Source organism: Myotis yumanensis, unplaced genomic scaffold, assembly GCF_028538775.1.
Source record: "Myotis yumanensis isolate MYYU_CA2020_CCGP unplaced genomic scaffold, mMyoYum1.0.hap1 SCAF_3, whole genome shotgun sequence".
Classification (NCBI taxonomy): Eukaryota; Metazoa; Chordata; class Mammalia; order Chiroptera; family Vespertilionidae; genus Myotis; species Myotis yumanensis.
Genome location: NW_027223754.1, coordinates 103,874,891 through 103,890,745, shown reverse-complemented (window position 1 = coordinate 103,890,745; position 15,855 = coordinate 103,874,891).

The window sequence follows — 15,855 nt, the reverse complement described above, 5'->3', positions numbered from 1 at the left end:
AGACATAGAGAAATTTAACAATTTTCTCCAGATGACATACCTGGGAGGTGACAAAGCAGAGATTTGAACCCAACCTCTTTGACTCCAGGGTCCATGATTTCAACTGCTATGTTAAACTTGCTTGTCACTAAAGTATATGTTGTTCTGCAGCTTATTAGCCATTATATAATTTTCTAACATATAAATATGATGAATCATTTGAACATGGTAATTTCAAAATATATACAACATTCTGAACTTTCAAAATTATGTGCTATGTAGTTCTTAGAACATTGCATTTCTCCACTTTTGGTAGTCAGAATATATCTATATGTCAGTTTTATACTAAATTGATGAAGGTTTTCAGTTAAGTAGAGAATAAATATATAACACTTTCATTGCTATTTCAATTGCCTTAAGATTATTTTTTACTAGTTTACTCTAAGGTAAATTTTTAAAGAAATAAATTTGTTTCCTAGACTGAATATTGAACCGGCCTTATTATGTGGCAGTCACCTAAATAAAAACAAAACAAAACAAAAATAAAAATAAAAAACCAACTCATTAATGTGAAAACACCATGACCCACCTCCTTAAAATTGATTAAGGAAAGATGGCTCTCTCTCCAACATGCTACCATTCTTCTTGCTCCTCTTTAAGTTTGCATGTCCAGACTGTAACTCATACTCCATGCCCTGAAGATTTCCTAACACCCAATGTTTCCCCTAGGTATCAGGATAATTGCATTATGAGACCAATCTTCAGAGATGGATCTGGCTGGGTTGTTTTTGAGAAATTTCACTACTTCTGTGCAAACTATAATAAAAAAAACTTGATGCTTAGCTTTGAGTGCATTTATCTAATGTCCTATATAATAAAAGGCTAATATGCTAAGTGTCCAGTCATCTGGTTGACTGTTCAGCCAATCAAAGCATAATATGTTAATGATATGCTAAGGCTGCTAAACTGCTCTTATGATGTGCACTGACCACCAGGGGGCAGACAGTCTACTGGTCAACCAGTCACTATGACATGCACTGACCACAGGGGGCAGATGCTCCGAGCAGTAGGTTAGCTTGCTGCTGAGGTCTAGCCAATCAGGACTGAGTGAGACAGGCTGGACACAGACTGGAGACCTCCCATGATCCCTCCCCAGCTGGCCAAGCTCCCATGTCCCTCCCCAGCCCCTAGTTGTGCCCTGGTGGGGTCCCTTGGACTAGCCTGTGCCTTCTCACAATTCAGGACCCCTTGGGGAATGTCGGAGAGCTGGTTTCGGACCATGGTGGAATGACCAGTCACTATGACATGCACTGACCATCAGAGGGCAGTTGCTCAACACAGGAGCTGCCGCCTAGTGGTTAGTTCACTCCCACAGGGGGAGTGCTGCTCAGCCAGAAACCGGGCTCATGGCTGGCAAGCCTCTCCCGCCTCCACGGCAGTGCTAAGGATGTTCAACTGATGGCTTAGGCCCACTCCACACGTGGGCCTAAGCCGTCAGTTGGACATCTCCTGAGGGTTCCTGGATTTGAGAGGATGCAGGCTGGGCTAAGGAGCCTCTCTGAGTGCATGAATTTCATGCACCATGCCTCTAGTTTGATCATAAAATTACCATTACCAATTGAGGACAGGAAAGTTACAGAGACATATTCACAGGCTCCTGCTAAAATCTTTCAAAGGCTTTTCTTAAATCATTTTTTCTAAAGCAAGACCTTAAAAGTTGATCTTCAGATGATTTCATGTTCTTTGAAATTCCATCTTTTTGCTTCATCTCATAGTAATTGAATTTGCACTTGAGTGATATATCTGTTTTCCACTCACTATAGAAAATTATTGCCATCACCTACAATATTCTTTGTAGTAGAGCATATAAAACAGTGTAAGATTGATTGGCAGTGAATTTTGGGCATTTGTTAAATTATATGCACATTAGTAATGTTTTCTATTAAGAAAAAATACATGCTCAGGAGGTGGTTAAACTTATTTCTTAACTTAAATTTAGAAGGGTGATCCCCACATAGGTTCAAAGACAAAAATGTGTATAAAGAGAAAAAATGAAAATCTTCTTTCCACCTTTTACAACATGAGTGCAGTTCCCATATTGCCCCCAATTCATATCTACACTAATAAAAGAGAAACATGGTAATTGGCGTACGACCGCTACCCTTCCCATTGGCTAATCAGTGTATCCTTATGCAAATTAACTGTCAGCCAAGATGGTGGCCGGCAGCCATGCACTGAAGCGAGCAGGGAGACTTGCTTCCTCCAGGAACTGCAGACTCCAACGTTCCCCGCCTCACTTTCCGGCCTCTCAACTGCAACTCTAAGTAACTATTACTATGTTGCAAATAAGAAGCTAAACAAAACCGGCTTTCAGTCAGCCCCGGATCGCAACATTGTATCCATGTTTTCAGCAGCGAGGCCTCAGAGCTAAAGCTGGCCCAGAATAAAAAAAAAAAAAGAAAACAAGGAGCGGTTGGGAGCTTTTAGTCAACTGCCAGCGGGAAAACAGCCCTCAGCCCCTCAGCCAGCCTGGCCAGGCACCCCAGTGGGGACCCCCACCCTGATCCAGGACACCCTTCAGGGCAAACCAGCCGGCCCCTACCCGTGCACCAGGCCTCTATTCTATATAGTAAAAGGGTAATATGCCTCCCAGCACCGGGATCAGCGGAGCAGCGAGGCTCCCGGCACTGGGATCAGCGTGACGGGGCAGTGCCCAAACCCCCTGATCAGCCCTGCTCTGTGCCTGATAGGGGGGAGCTCCACAATCCCCCGATTGCCCTGCAGCTCTGTGTTTGACAGGGTGCGGCGCCCCAACCCCCTGATCGGCCCTGCTCTGTGTGTGACAGGGTGTGGTGCCCCAACTCCCCTATCGGCCCTACTCTGTGAGTGACAGCGGGGAGCTCCTCAACCCCCTGATCGGCCCTGCTCTGTGTGTGACAGGGTGCGGTGCCCCAACCCCCTGCCCCCATGGGCCCTGCTCTGTGCGTGACAGGGTAGAGCCATAACCTCTCCATCGGCCCTGCCCTGAGTGTGACAGTGGCGGTGCCCCAGCCCCCTGATCGGCCCTGCTTTGTGGGTAATAAAGGGTGGCGCCCCAACCCCCCTCCACGGGCCTTGCTCTGTGTGTGACAGGGTAGAGCCATAACCTCCCCATTGGTCCTGCCCTGAGTGTGACAGGGTGCAGCGCCCCAACCCCCTGACCTTCCCTGCTCTGTGTGTGACAGGAGGCGGTGCCCCAGCTCCCCTATCGTCCCTACTCTGTGAGTGACAGGGGGGAGCTCCTCAACCCCCTGATGGGCCCTGCTCTGTGAGTGACAGGGGGCAGTGCCCCAACCCCCCTGATGGACCCTGCTCTGTTAGTGACAGGGGGCAGCGCCCCAACCCCCTGATCGGCCCTGCTCTGTGAGTGACAGGGAGCAGCGCCCCAACCCCCTGATCGGCCCTGCTCTGTGAGTGACAGGGGGCAGCGCCCCAACCCCCTGATCAGCCCTGCTCTGTGCGTGACAGGGGGTGGTGCCGCAACCTCCCCATCGACCCTGCCTTGAGTGTAACAGGGGGCGGTGCCCCAAGCCCCCAATCAGTCTACCCTGAGCATTACTGAGGGTGGCATTGCAACCTCCCGATCCGCCCTGCTCTGTGCATGATGGGGCGGTGCCCCAACTCCCCAATCGGCCCTCCTCTGAGCCTGACCAGGGGCTGCACTTAGGGATTGGGCCTGCCCTCTGCCACCCGGGAGCAGGCCTAAGCCAGCAGGTCGTTATCTCCCAGGGGTCCCAGACTGTGAGAGGGCACAGGCCGGGCTGGGGGACCCCCCCCGCCCCCCCGCCTGAGTGCACAAATTTTTGTGCACCGGGCCTCTAGTCCTATATAATAAAAGGCTAATATGCAAATTGACCAAACAGTGGAAGGACAATCGCTATGACACACTGACCACCAGGAGGCAGACTCTCAATGCAGGAGCTGTCCTCTGGTGGTCAGTGTGCTCCCACAGGGGGAGTGCTGTTCAGCCGGAAGCCAGACTCACAGAGCAACAGTGGCGGGAGCCTCTCCCGCCTCTGCGGCAGCGCTAAGGATGTCCAACTGCAAGCTTAGGCCCACAGGCAGCAGGCCTAAGCCATCAGTTGGACATCCCCCAAAGGCTCCTGGACTATGAGAAGGCACAGGCTGGCTGAGGGACCCCCCCTCCAAGTGCATGAATTTCATGCACGAGGTCTCTAGTATACAGATAACAACTGCTCTGGGTTCTTTTTTTTTTCTTGGTTGTGCAACCATCACCAAAAACACTTTATTTTAAAGCTTATTATTTATTTGGCTTATAGAAGTAATACATACACCTCATAGCAAATTTAGAACACAATTTCTTTTTCCATTTTCTCAAAGGTTTTTTGGGTTTTTTTTAGATTTTTTTTCTTTATTAAGGTATTACATATGTGTCCTTATCGCCCCGTTGCTGCCCACAACCCCACCCCCCATTCATGCCCTCACCCCCCTGGTGTCAGTGTCCATTGGTTAGGCTTATATGCATGCATAGAAGTCCTTTGGTTGATTTCTCCCCCTCCCCCCACCCTCCCCTACCTTCCCTCTGAGGTTTAATGGTCTGATCAATGCTTCTCTGTCTCTGATTCTGTTTTGTTCATCAGTTTATGTTGTTCATTATATTCCATATATGAGTGAGATCATGTGATATTTATCTTTCTCTGACTGGCTTATTTTGCATAGCATTCCAGTTCCATCCATGCTGTTGTAGATGTAAGAATTCCTTTTTTTTTTTTTTTTTTACCACAGGGTAGTATATCATTGTGTAGATGTACCACAGTTTTTTAATCCACTCGTCTGCAGATAGGCATTTAGGCTGTTTCCAAATCTTAGCTATGGTAAATTGTGCTGCTATGAATATAGGGGTGCATATATCCTTTCAGATTGGTGTTTCTAGTTTCTTGGAATATATTCCTAGAAGTGGGATCACTGGGTCAAATGGGAGTTTCACTTTTAGTTTTTTGAGGAAAGTCCATACTGTTCTCCACAGTGGCTGCACCAGTCTGCATTCCCACATGCAGTGTTAGAGGGGTCCTTTTTCTCCGCATCCTCTCCAGCACTTATAATTTATTAATTTGTTGACGATAGCCAATTTGACAAGTGTGAGATGGTACCACATTGTCGTTTTGATTTGCATCTCTTGGATGATTAGTGACTTTGAGCATGTTTTCATATGTCTCTTGGCCTTCCTTATGTCTTCTTTTGAAAAGTAACTATTTAGGTCCATTATCCAATTTTTGATTGGGTTATCTCCTTTTTGTTAAATTGTATGAGTTCTCAGTAAATGTTGGAGAATAAACACTTATCGGTGATAACATTGGCAAATATGTTCTCCCATGCAGTGGGCTTTCTTGTTGTTTTGTTGATGGTTTCTTTTGCTGTTCAAAAGCTTTTTATTTTGATATAGTCCCATTTGTTTATTTTCAATTTAGTTTCCATTGCCCTAGGAGCTGTATCGGTGAAGATATTGCTTCGGCATATGTCAGAGGTTCTGCTGCCTGTGGATTCCTCTAGTATTTTAATGGTTTCCCTTCTTATGTTTAAATACTTTATCCATTTTGAGTTTATTTTTGTGTATGGTGTAAGTTGGTGGTCTAGTTTCATTTTCCTTGCATGTCTCTCTTCAGTTTTCTGAACACCATTATTGAGGAGACTGTTTTGATTCCACTGTATGTTCTTGCTTCCTTTGTCAAATATTAATTAAGCATAGTGGGTTGGGTCGATTTCTGGTTTCTCTATTCTATTCCATTGGTCTATATGTCTGTTCTTGTGCCAGTACCAGGCAGTCTTAAGAACAGTGGCTGTGTAATACAGCTTGATATCTGGTATTGAGATTCCACCTACTTTGTTATTCTTTCTCAGCATCACTGCAGCTATTCGGGGTCTTTTTTTATTCCAGATGAATTTTTGGAGAGTGTTCTAGGTCTGTGAAATATGCCATTGGTATGTTAGTGGGGAGTGCATTGACTCTATAGATTGCTTTGGGTAGTGTGGACATTTTAATGATGTTGATTCTACCAATCCATGAACATGATATGTTCTTCCATCTGTTTATGTCTTCCTCTATCTGTTTTATCAGTGTCCTGTAGTTTTCTGAGTACAGATCATTTACCTCCTTAGTTAAGTTTATTCCTAGGCATCTTAATGTTTTTGGTGCAATGATAAATGGGATTTTTTTAAGTCTCTCTTTCTGTAAGTTCACTATTGGTTTATAGAAATGCCATAGATTTCTTGGTGTTAGTTTTGTACCCAGCTATATTGCTGAATTCATTTATTAAGTCTAATAATTTTTTGATGGAGTCTTTAGGGTTTTCTACATACAGTATCATGTCATCTGCGAATAAGGATACTTTTACTTCTTCTTTTCCAATTTGGAGGCCTTTATTTCTCCTTGTTGTCTGATTGCAATGGCTAATACTTCCAGTACTATGTTGAACAGGAGTGGTCAGAGTGGGCATCCCTGTCCTGTGCTTGTTCTTAGGGGAAATGGTTTTAGTTTTTGCCCATTGAGTATGATGTTGGCTGTGGGTTTGTCATATCTGGCTTTTATTATGTTGAGGTATGATCCTTCTATTCCCACTTGCTCAGAGTTTCTCTCAAGGAAGGGTGTGTGGTATTTTCAAATGTTTTTCTGCATCAATTGATATGACTATGTGATTTTTATCTCTCAATTTGTTTATGTGATGTATCACGTTTATTCATTTGCAGATATTGTACCATCCTGGCATCGCCAGGATAAATTCTACTTGGTCATAGTGTATGATCTTTCTGATGTAATGCTGTATCTGATTTGCTAGAATTTTGTTGAGGATTTTTGCTTCTATGTTCATGAGGGATATTGGCCTGTAATTCTCTTTCTTTGTGTTGTCTTTACTGGGTTCTGTTATTAGGGTAATGCTTGCTTCATAAATAGCGCTTGGAAGTGTGCCTTCCTCTTGAATATTTTGGAATAGTCTGAGAAGGATTGGCTTTAGTTCTTCTTTGAATGTTGGGTAAAACTCCCCTGTGAAGCCATCTGGTCCAGGGCTTTTGTTTGCTGGAAGCTTTTTGATTAGTGTTTCAATTCCATCAGTAGTGATTGGCCTATTCAGGTTTTTTTATTCTTCCTGATTGAGTTTTGGGAGGTTGTATTTTTCTAGGAATGTGTCTATATCATTGAGGTTGTCCAGTTTGTTGGAGTAGAGTTGTTTGTAGTATTTTTTTTTTTTTTACTATACTTTGTATATCAGAGGGGTTAGTTGTTACTTAACCTCTTTCATTTCTGATTTAATTTATTTGGGTCATTTATCTTTGTTTCCTGGTGAGCCTGGCTAGAGGTTCATCAATCTTGTTTATCCTTTCAAAGCACCAGCTCTTGGTCTCATTGATCTTTTGTATTGATTTTTGGTCTCTATGTCCTTTATTTCTGCTCTGATCTTTATGGTCTCTTTCCTTCTGCTCACTCTGGGCTTTTCTTGTTTCTCTACTTCTAATGTTTTAAGTTGTAGAGTTAAATGAATTACTACAATTTTTTCTTGTTTTTTTGAGGTAGGCCTATAGAGCTATAAACTTCCCTCTCAGGGCTGCTTTCATTGTGTCCCATAGATTTTGTATTGTTGTGTTTTCATTGTCATTCTTTTTTAGGATGTTTTTAATTTCTTCTTTGATCTCTTTGATAACCCAATCATTGTTTAATAGCATGCTATTCAGCTTCCAAGTGTTTGAATTTTTTTGATTGTTTTGATTGTAGTTTATTTCTAATATTATGCTATTGTGGTCTGAGAAGATGCTTGATATAATTTCAATCTTCTTGAATTTGGAGAGACTTTCCCTGTGATTCAATAAGTGGTTTATCTTTGAAAATGTCCCAGGTGCACTTGAGAAGAATATATATTCCATAGCTTTGGGGTGAAATGTTCTGAAGATGTCAATTAACTCCATCTGATCTAGCGAGTCATTTAGGATGGCTGTTTCTTTGCTGATTTTTTGTCTAGAGGATTTATCCAGTGTTGTCAGTGGGGCATTAACATCCCCTACTATGGTTGTATTGTTGATCTCTCCTCAGATGGGGCAGGCTGCATGTGGCTGCTGCTTCTCAAGCTAGGGCAGGCTGATCCTTGGACCAGGGTGGGCTGTGTGCAAGTCTGATGCTCCTTGGTTGGGAGTGCGGGCCACTGGCACAGCTGCTGCTCCTTGGGCGGGGGCAGGCCACTTGAGGCTGCCACTCCAAAACCTGGGGCGGGCTGCTCACCGGGCTGCTGCTCCTTGGACAAAAGGGGCCTGCTCACATGTCTGCTGCTCACGTGGTCGCAGTGCCCTGGGCTAAAGCGTTGGGCTCATCAGAGGGGAGCGTGCTTCAAAACTCACAGAGTCTGTTCCCGAGGTGGCTGGAGTCTCGGTGACTATGGGACCGCAGCCAAGGTAGAAGGTCCCTGGTGGGGGTGGCTGTAGAGTCCCAGGTGTTATCTGAGGGCACCCTGGTTGGAGGTGAGACTGAGCTCCCAGTCACAACAACTCTCCCCTTCAAAAAGGTGAGGACTCTGAGGAAGAGCCGGCTGCTTGGGACTGTTTGCAATGGTAGCAGAGGCTGCCTAGTTAGGCAAGCCCAGTTAGCCTGCCGCCAAAGGTCCTGCAGGATCTAACTGTGCCTCAGTCACACACACACACACACACACACACACACACACACACACACACCACACATGACCACACACTCCTCTTTTGCTCCCTCCCTCACTCATGCTCTCTCCCTCACTGCCGCCTTCTTCCTGCCTCTGTAGTTGGGTCAGGAGTGTTATTGACCCGTTCGTGGATGGAGTTTCCTCTCCGGGTGTCTGGTTATGTGGCTCGCTCTCTAACACATTGGCCAAACAGGATAAAATTCAACTCGACAAGACACGACATAAAGGGAACAAAACATGAATGTACTCATGACACCGATAACCCCAATATAAGTGACCACCAGAGAAAAGAAAATTATGGGAGAGAAAAGAGAGCACAAATAATATCGAAGAGAGAAAAAAATGGTATAAGAGAAAAGAAAAAGAAGAAAGGGAAAAAAAATATATATATATATATGGAGAAAATACCAGAGAACAAACAAGTAAACCAAAACATACAAACAGCAAATTCCCAGTAAAGAGGGTGGGGGCAGAATCTTATATACAGAAAGTAAGGTTAAGAATTTGATGAATATGGGGAGGACCTCAGTTCAGTATAGAGGAAGTAGAAAGAGGCTGAGTGGATAAGAAGAAAGAGAAGAAAATAATAGTAATAATAAATTTAAAAAATATTGATTAAAAATAGGATAAAAATAAAATAAAATCAACTAGAATGATGGGAAAATAATGCAAAAAGAATAGAAAGTAAAAAAAAAGAACGAAAAAAGGAAAATAAAGAAAAAAGAAAAAAAGAGATAATAAAATAATAAAAAAATAAAATAAAATAAAAATAAAAAAGTGAAGTGTTGTTCCTTTGGCTGGTTTAAGATCCCACTCTTCTATACTGTCTGTGGCTTCTCAGTTTCCTGTTGCTGGGACTGAAGGCCTCTCTTTAGGCCATCCCTGTGGACTCTCATGGACTACCAGATTTTTTTTTTTCCTTTGTACCACTCAGGGCATAGTCTGGGTCTGGTTGTATTGGTTGCCTGGAGAATGTAGGGAGGGGCTATTTCTTCAGGAGAAAATGGCTACCTAGGTCCATGAACATCAGGTATGACTCAGCGCCAGACTTGTGGCCACCTCTCCTCACCCCAGCCTTTCCCTAGACTCCACAAGTCCACACACCTCCACCTGCACCTCAGGCACAGGTGAGTGTCTGTATCCAAAAGGTCCTATGAACTAGGTTCAGCAAAGAAAAGCAAAGACCACAAAGAGGGGAAAGAGCTGCGCCACTGCAAGTCCCTCTTCTCCCAACACTGCACGGTCTGTGTAGCTGTCCTTAATGCCCCCTCTGGGCTCAGTTTGTCGTGACTGTAGACCCAGATCTAGAATCTCCTGCTACCAGCTGTCCTGTGGACCTCCTTTCCACAGTCAGATGCTGTGCCTGACCCAAGAGACACGGCCTCAGTGCTGTGCTGTTTCCCTCTGACCCTCTGGGCTCAGAGGTCTCGCAGTTCTCTCCAGCCTAGATCCCTGATTTTACTGGTCTCCAGGTGTCCTCTGCCCTTCCTGGCCGTGAATTGTCTCACCAGCTGTGTCTACTTTGCCAGTTTGGGGTGGATGCTATTCAATTTATTTGCTCATTCTATCTGCTCCGGGACAAGGCTCGGGACACGTCTGTTTATTATGCCACCATTTTGTCTCTCTCTGCTCTTGGTTCTTATGTGGTCTTGGAGACTTTATCATTCAGTCATTCAGAGTTTATTTATATGTAATTTAAGATACTTTAGCTTCTATTTTTACTCTAATATTTCACAATTTTCCCCCATAGGTTTTGCTAATTTCTTTTTAATTATATTTGTACATATTTCATCATTTTTGTTGGTACAGATGCTCTTCAACTTATGATAGGGTTACATCCAGATAAAACCATCAAAAGTTAAAAAAAATCATTAAGTTGGAAACACTATAGCTTAGGGAAGTCTACTTTAAATGTGCTCATAACACTTAACATTTGCCCACAGTTTGGCAAAATCATCTAACACAAAGCCTATAAACTGTTGGCTATATTATATAATTTATTATGCATATTTCTTTTGCACCATCATAAAGTTGAAAAATAATAAATTGAGCCATCGAAGGATGAGACTGCCTAATTTGAAATGGTCTTGTCTTTCATTATATGTTCTATATTGATGTTATTTACATGACTACTATAAATTACTGTATATCAATTTTGTACCTTACTAATTCACAGTCTTTAAATAGGTCTTAATAATTCATTTTTACTATTTCTTATACAACAATAATATTCTATACAAGTTAAAATATTTTGCCTTCTTATTTTTATTTTCTAAACTTTTAAATGTTCTCTGCTAGGATAGTACATACCAGTCTTATTGAGAGAACCAAATAAATTTAAATATACAATCTTACCTGTCAATAGTAAGTGCTATATAGCAGTTTGCTGTTAATTTCCCTTTGTCACTTGTTTCTATATTACCTTTAGGTATCTTCTGTATCATCCATACCAGTAGTTGTCCTTCCTTTCTTATCAGGACTTTTACAATATTTATACAAAATTCTCAGTATCTCCTTAGAATCATTTATCTAGTGACTCTTATATACTAGTCACTATGATAAATTCTTCAGATACATGTTATGGTGAACAAAGATGGCCTTAATGGAATGTGCAACCTGGAAAAGATACAGAAAGGTGTGCAGATAATTGTGTTATTAATGTATTCATCAACTATATCTATAGCGTTAGCTATCCATCTTTTTTATTACAAGATGGCTTTATTGATCATAATGTATCATCTTCTTGATCAGATACTAAACAAATCAATGTATTTCTAAAAACTTAGAGATTTCTGTCTTTTTCATCTACAAATACCCTGCCACTACAACTTGTTACCCAGAAATACCCTTCTTATTTCTGTGTAGTCAGGGTTGAAATTAAATAGATTGCCCTTTGTTTTGGAAAATGAATACAATTTCCAGGTTAAGTCATATCTAAAAAGTATCTGCTTGCTACATTGAGATGTAGTAAAATGGGGTTTTATTGTTTTACTCTGTAATGCTTATGTGGTGTTGGGAAATATTGGTAGATGGAGTATTCAATGGTGCAACTTACATTGTTGTCTTGATGACAACTTATGATAGGGACATCCAGATAAAATCAAATAATTGAATAAACTCTCCCCCCTTACTCACAGTTGGTGATTGTATTTTTCTGCTTTCCATTTTAATTTTTCCCTACTAGAATAACAAGAGACATAGAGCAATTACCAAAGAAGCCTCTCCTGATTATCTTTGAGCAAAGATTCACAAACCTGGGTGATCACTAGCATAATCTGTTGACTCTTTGTGCCCAGGCTTCACCAACAGAGATTCCAACTTAGTCATAGGCTAAGTTTTTACATTTTATTTTAAGATCCCCAACCAAGAGATTCTAATATGTGGGCAGGGTTGAGATTTATTCTTCTGCATTAAAGTAATATTGACCCATTCATTTATTTTTGCCTTTACCTCCCTTGCCTTTGGGTCAAGTCCATAAAATGTTCTCCACCACCCAGGTCCATACGTTTGGTACTTATATCTTTTCTATGTGACTTATAGTTTCGGGTCTTATGTCTAAGTCTTTGATCCATTTTGAATTAATTTTTGTACATAGGGACAAACTGAAATCCAGTTTCATTCATTTGCATGTGGCTTTCCAGTTTTCCTAGCACCATTTATTGAAGAGACTACTTTTACTCCAATGTGCATTTCTGGCTCCGTCAAAAATTATCTGTCCATATATGTGTGTTTTTATAGCTGGGCTCTCTATTCTGTTCCATTGATCTGTGTGTCTGTTTCCCTGCCAATACCATGATGTTTTGACTATCATAGCTCTGTAGTATATTTTAAGTCAGGTAGTGTGATACCTCCAGCCTTGTTACTCTTTTTTCAGGATTGCTTTGGCTATTCTGGGTCTTTTGTGGTTCCGTACAAATCTGATGATTTCTCATTCTATTACTTTTAAAAATGACATTGGAATTTTGATGAGGATTGCATTAAATGTGTATATTGCTTTGGGTAAAATGGCCATTTTAACTATGTTGATTCTTCCAATCCATGAACACGGGATATTTTCCCATTTCCTTGTGTCTTTTTCAATGTCTGTAAATTAATGGGACTATATAAAACTGAAGGGATTCTGCACAGCAAAAGAAATGGACAACAAAACAAATAGGCATCCAACTATATAGGAGATGATATTTGCAAACAGTAGCTCCAACAAAGATTTAATTTCCAATATATATAAAGAACTCATAAAACTCAACACCAAACAAATAAACAATCCAATCAAAAAGTGGGCAGAGGACCTGAAAATACACCTCTCCCAAGAAGACATACAAATAGCCAATAGATATATGAAAAGATGTTCAACCTCACTAGCAATCAGGGAAATGCAAATTAAAACTACAATGAGGTAACGCCTTACACCAGTTAGAGTGGCCATTTTAATAAGACAAGCAGCAGCAAGTGTTGGAGAGGTTGTGGAAAAAAAGGAACCCTCATTCACTCCTGGTGGGAATGTAGACTGGTACAACCACTATGGAAAGCAATCTGGTGATTCCTCAAAAACTTAAAAATAGAGCTACCATACAACCCAAAAATTTCCCTCCTGGGTATATACCCAAAAAACTCAAAATCATTTATATGTAAAGATATATGCACCCCTATGTTCATTGCAGCATTATTCACAGTAGCCAAGAGTTGGAAACAGCCAAAGTGCCCTATGATAGAGGACTGGATAAAGAAGATGTGGTATATATACACACTGGAGTACTACACAGCCATAAGAGACTATGAAACAGCGTCATTTACAACAACATGGATGGACCTTGAGAACATTTTGTGAAGTGAAATAAGTCAAACAGAGAAAGTTAAGAACTATATGATTTAACTCATATGTGGAATGTAAAACTGAAACTTATGTGCACAAACCGCAGTGTGGTGGTTGACAGAGGAAGGTGGGGGGAAGAAAGGGGTCCTAATATGAGGTGACAGGAGAATATTTGAGTGGTGGGCACATGGTCGTATATACAGATTATGTAAATTAGTAATCCACACATGTAACCTATATGTTCATGTAGACTAATGTCACCCCAATAAAATTTAAAAAAAAAATGAAAGAAAGAAGAAAGAAAGAAAGAAAGAAAGAAAGAAAGAAAGAAAGAAAGAAAGAAAGAAAGAAAGAAAGAAAGAAATAGAGAACCAGACAAGCAGAAGCTCTGGAATCAGAAAAACTAGGTTGGGTAGAGTGGTTCCTCTGTGCTTCTGTGTAGTCCTGAATTATTCCCTAGGTTAGTGAGCCTCAGGTGTCTGAGTCATCTATAAAGTGGAAGTGGAAATATCAGGACTATTCTTAACTTTAAGTATATAAGAAGTGTATAACAAATGCAACATTTTTAACATTGATAAATACCATTGAGCATTCCAGATGAGAGCATAGTCCTATTCCAGGAAAAGATAAAGGAAGAGGTAAAGTACTTCTAAAAGTGTACTTACATGTTCCTAATCTGAAATAAATGAATGCCTTATTTTGTAAAAGTGATTTCCTTAATATTCTAGAACAGGAATGTGAATTTGCTTAAGTATGACTGACTGGATTATTCAGCAAATCACAGGAGAGGGATGTTTATTTATTCTTTTAATTTTTTCTCCCAACTATAAAGATCACTAAGATTAGCATTAGTTAGAAACAATTGTTGATCATAAGCACATGATTAGATCATAAGCCCAGATTTTATTACTAACAGGTAGTGTGACTTTGAGACATTCAACTCTTCTTTATGTCTTAGTTTCCTCATCATAGTTAATAAAAACTGTATTTTTTAATCCTACATCTATATTTATTAATTTCTATGTATTCAGTACTGAGGAGGAAAAACAGGATATAATACCCTCTATAAACAAGAAACTTAAAACTAAGATAATATATGTAATTATACCATTTGGTAAAATTAATAATAATAATCTATATATATAAAAGCCTAAGTGACTGAATGACCAAACGACCAGTTAACTGGTCTCTATGATGCACACTGACCACTAAGGGACAGATGCTCAATGCACAGGATCGGGATCCATTCTGTCTGGATTGGGCCTGCGGGGCTCAGGCCAAAACCAGCTATCTCACATCCCCCAAGAAGTCCCAGGTTGCAAAAGGGTACAGGCCAGGCCAAGAGACGTCACCAGTGCACCGGGCCTCTAGTGATGCCCAATAATATTATTATTCTTCCTTATTAATCACATTTTGTTTTACATTGTACATATTGATATTGTACTTTTAGGAGTGCTGAAAGGGAAACACTGAAAAGAGAGAAAACATTTAAATCCAGAAGAGATACTCGAATGAAAGGTATACCCATTAGCAACCTTGTCCCATCTGTTCTCTTTTACTGTTCTTTTCCCTTTCCAGATAATCAAATGGAAAAAGCAAAACAGTAAAACAGTCATTCCTTCTTAAAAGTGTTAGAGCAAAAACAGGAAGGACAGCCAAGCCAAGGCACAGGCTACTCAGAGGAAACAATGTGATCACTCAGAATCCTGCTTTATTGCAGTCATTAAATAAACAATAAAATGATATGACTAGTGATATCCTATTCCTGCATAGCACAGATGTCACTTTCTCTAGGTTCATAAAATAGACTAATAGTTGGTTTATTGCATATACCCAGAAACACCTGGCAAACATCCACCCACTTTATTCATTTCAGGTATTAAGCCTTAATATAAATCAGTAACAGTACCAAAAAAGTGCCTTATTAAATGAAAACAGAAAAATATTTCTATACTCTACATTAAGTGTCACAAAATAATGTGAATTAGAATACAAAAGAAAATGAAAGGAAAAAGCAGGTTTTTTTAAGTGTTATAAAAGTGGGTCTCATGTGCTCATTTTCTTAAAGAGGATAAAGAACTGTAAAGCCTGCAAAAAAGAGAAAGAAAGGAAGGAAGGAAGGAAGGAAGGAAGGAAGGAAGGAAGGAAGGAAGGAAGGAAAGAAGGAAGGAAGAAAAAGAAAGAAAGAAAGGAAGGAAGGAAGAAAGAAAGAAAGAAAAGGAAAGAAATAAATCAAAGTTTTTGAGAAGATGATACTGTAGGTTTGTTGATTTAAAAGGCTGGGCATGGCCTGGCTGGTGTTGCTCAGTGGTTGAGCATTGACCCATGAACCAGGAGGTCAGGGTTTGATTCTCCATAAAGGCACAT